Genomic DNA, 5,695 nt, shown 5'->3' with positions numbered 1-5,695 from the left:
TCCACTCTGTTGGGCCCCATTATCATTCTGGTACTTGTGTTCACAGTAGGGCCTTGCATTGTAAATCTACTAGTGATGTTTGTTAAGGAACGTGTAACACCATGCAGATGATGGTATTGATAACACAATATCAACTGATTCCTGACAAAAGACATAGTGCAGGTCCATAAGGACCATGATTTGCCCTTAAGGTGACCATTAGAAAGGAGGAAATGAAGAGCCTAAAGCTTAAAGAGGCACAAAGAAGGCCTAAGTAACTCCAATACAAGCTAGCAACCATCTTGTGAGGTATGAATTATTAAAATAACCATGAGTTTAACCAAGAAATGACATAAAAAGAAAAACAATTCCCGGACAATTGAGATATAAATACTCCTTGGGAAAGCCACAGAAATTTTCTCGAGATGCATTGACCAAACACTGGGTGGCCATGCAGGACACGGTGACCCAGTGGCCAGACAATTCCCGTCAATAACATGTCAATAATGATATTAGCCAATCACATACGTATAGCTTAGTTTGCTTAAAATGTTAATCAATCATGGAATTTCTAATGTAAAGCTTCCTTAAAGTTGTTTGTTCAATAGTATAAAAACTGTGCTGATTCTATGCTCGGGACCTCTTAGCGTCACTGGTTACTGAGTGTGTGGAGGACCAACATCAAATTTGCAAATAAACGACTATTGTTATTTGCATTGGTCGAGGTCTCTGGTGGTCTTCAGGGGGTCTCGAGTCCAGGTACAACAAATGTATATTAGTACATTGAAAGAAAGAGAGCAGACATTTTAACCTATTTTCTACAAGTAAATTAATATTAAACAAAGCTAATTAAAATAATTACTTACTGTTCAGACGATGAGTATAATACTCTTGGATATCTTGGAGGAAAAGACTTTAGACTCATTGCAACTGATGCCTTACATTGAAATTACTGGCTAAACTTTCTTCTTCAGAAAGGCAAAAGCTCCATGTCTTTCATATTAGTATTATAAAATCATAATATCTGCATGTTGAATTGTTTTCCTCTGCTATTTTCAATGCCATTCGTCATCCATTAGGTATCCAGGGCTTAGAATGACCAATTACTTAAAATACCTATATTGCTTATATTGTGGTAGAAATCTCCGTAATATTAATATGAATTTATATCTGAGTCTCATCTTGAGCTACATTCATATAAAATTTATGCAGTATCAAGCAAGAAACCTGATTTTTACTCTTTTCTATGTTTTAATCAACAAATCGATTCTCTTTAGAAATGTTCTCATCTTTTATATTGCTCCAGCAAACATGTATTTCTAGTACTTTTATTGAAATAAATATAACATATGGAACATGAAAACAAAAACCTCCCTTATGACTTTAATGTAAATCCTTGGGAATTTGCATTAAAAGCACAATTCACATGTCTATACATGAATAATCTAATGCTTAAGTCAATTAGACACAAGCACTACCATACCACATAAAGTCTCAATTTACTTAAAGGCACCAAAATATTGGTGTTCATGAATATCACTCATTTTTAGAAAATGACTAGTCACAACAAAGTTTATATTATATTTCAAATTTTAAAAATGGAAATGATGTGAATATCCTGTTTCCAGGAATAGATTTATTCAGCAAACAGGGAAACAAAAACTAAGGGTTTTTCATATAGAATGAAAGATGTAACAGCAGACTGTCTTTCCTTCAGATGATAAGTACATGCATATCGTGTGATTTATTCAGATACTATAAAAATTCATGAAAGGATTTGTGATCAGAAGTGATAGGTAAGCAAAGTAAGTGGAAAACTGAATATGTAAATTGTGCTTTCAATATAGGATGTCAATTTTCCAATAAATGAGCCTATAGATGATGATTTTGTATCTATAACACACATCCAGTATTCTACATTTTATTCTTCTACTTTCTTGATATCATTTGCTACTAAAGTATCAAGGTGGGCGCTTTCTTGGTTCCTAAATCCAATAAATTTTAGTATTTTGGAACAGTAGTATAAATTCATGGAGTTTGACTTGAATATCAAGTTTGAGGATACAGTATTTAGGGTATTGTTAATTGGCCTGAAGCAGCCAGAACATATTATGAATACTCAGACCCACAGTAAACTAAGAACTAAGGACTTGATCTCGGGGAAAGATAAAGGTCCAGGCAAGATCTTAAGCTGAAATAAAGCAATGGAGCAAACATCAGTCAACAATCATTACAGGTGAATGCAACTGATCTCTGATGTGTCTGGGTGGCAGCTGTGTATGTGTGTGTGTGTGTGTGTGTGTGTGTGTGTGTGTGTGTGTGTGTGTGTGTGTGTGTGTGTGTGTAAGAGACAGAGAGAGAGAGAGAGAGAGAGAGAGAGAGAGAGAGAGAGAGAGAGAGAGAGAGAGAGAGAGAGAGAGAGAGAGAGAGAAAGTGTGTAGAGAATTTTAATGTGGCTTCCATATTTACAGTCCATAGAGCATTGCTTGTTAGAGAGAAGGTGCTCTTACCAGAGCTCTCATACCACTGTCATCTCTTTTTACTGCAAGAACACTTGCTTAATATCTAATTAAAAAGGGAAAAATAAACAAACATTGTACATGATTTTTTTGAAAATTAATTGGCATATTGAAGGTCAAAGGGAGGAATTGGAGATTAATATAATCTTTTTTCTCTCTTCTGATTATTACACCGCAATAGCTATTATTTTCTGGAGTCTCCTGTAATGTACTCATTGATGAATTACTAATATGCTTAATAATATGAAACATATGATAGAGAAATAGATCAGCCAACAAGCACAATGAACTAGTGATACGATCGAGCTTTTGAGAAAGGTTGCCACATCTTTTAGGAATGCAATTCCTTCATATGAACTTCAAATTTTATGGCTTTCCCTGTGTTATTAAAAAGTAAGAAAGTACTGTAGAAACAAAAATTCCTGTTCAGCGAAGTAGAAAGTGCTCATGTAACCATCCTCATGTTGCCAATTTCCATTCCATAAAGACTCTTTGTTAGAGGGCTTTCATTTATTGTACTTCAGCACATCATCCTTCCCTGTTGGAGACAGGAAAAAAGATAATTTTGTTTGAATATTATTTTATATAAGTTAGTGTGTAAGGGCATGATTTGTATAATTACAGAAGTTTGTAATAAATGTAAGTAGGGATCATGTCACAACTAAAAAATATAAAATTAAAATCACATAACAAGATTAGAAGTCACAGCATTTTGTGCATGAAAACATACATAAGATTAGTTGCAGAATTTCTATTTTTATTTATTTATTGTAAAGATATTATACAGAGGGTTACAGTTACATGAGTGAGGTAATGAGTACACTTCCTCTTGAACATTGTTACCCCCTCCATTGTTTTCCCCCTACCATCAACTTCCTCCCTCCCTTCCCCGAGGTTCTTTTTTTTTTTTTTTGATTGTGATTAAGTGATTACATAATTTCCGGAAATTCACAGTATTGTGGAATAATGATGCTCATTTAAAGTCACAAGTTCATTGTAACTTTCCTGGAGCAAATTGTCTATCACAGTCTGTAACATATAACGGTGTTCACATGTTATATACCATATATGTGATAAGCAGCATGGGGATATTTAGTAGTGGTTCAACCAGATGAGTGGGAGTTCTTTGTTTCTTAAGTCCTGTTAGTTTTGTCGTATCACCTAACATTTTGGATTTAGCATCCACTTATCAGGGAGACCATGTACCATTTGTCTCATCATTCTTGGCTTACCTCACTCAACATGATTCCTTCTAGCTCCTTCCATTTCCCTGCGAATGCCATTATTTTGTCATTTCTAATGGCTGCATAATATTCCGTTGTGTATATATACCACAATTTTTGGATTCATTCATCTGTGGTGGGGCATCTGGGTTGTTTCCATATCCTAGCTATGTGTACAGTGCTGCAATAAACATGGAGGTGCACATGTCCTTGTATATTGGTTCTTGTTGTTCAGGGTAGATGCCTAGAAGTGGTATGACTGGGTCGTAAGGAAGGTCAATCTTTAGCTTTCTAAGGACCCTCCAGACTGCTTTCCAAAGTGGTTATATAAGTATACATTCCCACCAGCAGTGTAATAGGGTTCCTCTTTATCCACATCCCCTCCACCATTTGTCGTTGGCTGATTTGTGGATGTGGGACATTCTGACTGGGGTAAGATGGTATCTCAGGGTTGTCTTTATTTGCATTTCCTTCACCAATAGGGATAATGAACATTTCCTCATGTGTTTCTTTGCCATTTTTATTTCTTCATTTGAGAAGTCCCTCTTTAGTTCCCTTGCCCATTTAGTAATTGGTTTGTTAGGTTTGGGAGGGATTAGTTTCTTCAGTTCCCTGTATATACAGGATGTTAACCCCTTGTCTGATATATTGCTGGTAAATATTTTTTCCCAATTAGTTGGTTGTCTTTCTAGCTTAGTTGCAATAGATTTAGCTGTGCAGAAGATTTTTATTTTAAGGTAGTCCCATTTGTCGAGTCTCTCTCCAACTTGTTGTGACCCTGGGACTCTGTTCAATAAGTTCCTTCCTGTTCCTATTAGTTCAAGTGTCTCTCCTACTCTGTCCTGCAGTAGTCAGAATTTATATTTTGAGATAAAATTTATATTAAAGTATAAAGCACTTTACTAACGGTTGAAACATTTTCTTCACAGATATATTTCTTAGAGATATTTTTGCTTCATAATTTTAAGAAGAAAAATGGCCCCAAAGTAATTATTTTAAAAAATCATTATTTTCCTGTTACCATGTGATTAACGTCCAAATTAGAAATCCAGATATAAGATTTAACTTAATTTAACCAAAAATATTTATTGAGTATAAGAACCCATTTTAGTGTTTTAACGTTTTTATAGTAGAGGTCCTTCACATTTTTATTTAAATTAATTAATTCCTAGTTTCGTTGTTGTTTTGTTCTGTTTAGTTTTGATTTGATTTTGAGCTAATATAGATGAGGTTGTTTTTTGGATTCCAGCCTCGATCTTCCCACTATTGGTAACACAGAACAACTACTGATTCTTGTGGGTTTTATACCCTGCTACGTTGCTGAAGGTTTGCATCACCTTTACTAATTTGAGGGAGGAAGTTCTAGGGTCCTTTTAATACAGGATCATTTCATCTGTAAAAAGGGATACTTTTCCGTCTTCCCTATTTGGATCCCCATTATGTTTTCTCTTGTCTATTGCTCTTGCTAGGAACTCCACTACTATATTGAACATTAGTAGAGAGAGGGGACATCCTTTTATCATTCCTGATTTTAATGTCTTCATGCTTCCACCATTAGGTAAATGTTTATTATCTCTTTGTCATATACGTACTCTGTATTATATTGAGGAATGTTCCATGCATTCCTAGCTTCTCAGACCTTTAATCATAAAGGGGTATTGGAGTTTGTTAAAAGCTATTTTTACATCTATGTATATATGATAATGTGGCTCTTGTCCCTGCTTCTGCTGATGGTTTATGTTATGTTTATTGACAATTATATTGGATCCAATTGGATCCTAGAATGAATACTGTTTGATTATAGTGTACAATTTTTTGTTAGTTGCTGAAATTGGTTGGTGAGAATTTTATTGCGAAGTTCTGTATTAATGCATATCAAGAGTTCAGTTCATAGTTCTCTTTCTTTGATACGTCCCTATCTGATTTGGGGAAGAGTCTAATTCTAGCTTCATAGAATGTGTTTGATAATTTCAT

This window comes from Dipodomys merriami, unplaced genomic scaffold (genome assembly GCF_024711535.1).
Source record: "Dipodomys merriami isolate MVZ:Mamm:240054 unplaced genomic scaffold, mDipMer1.0.p SCAF_719, whole genome shotgun sequence".
NCBI lineage: Eukaryota > Metazoa > Chordata > Mammalia > Rodentia > Heteromyidae > Dipodomys > Dipodomys merriami.
Note: the sequence above shows the minus strand (reverse complement) of the source record.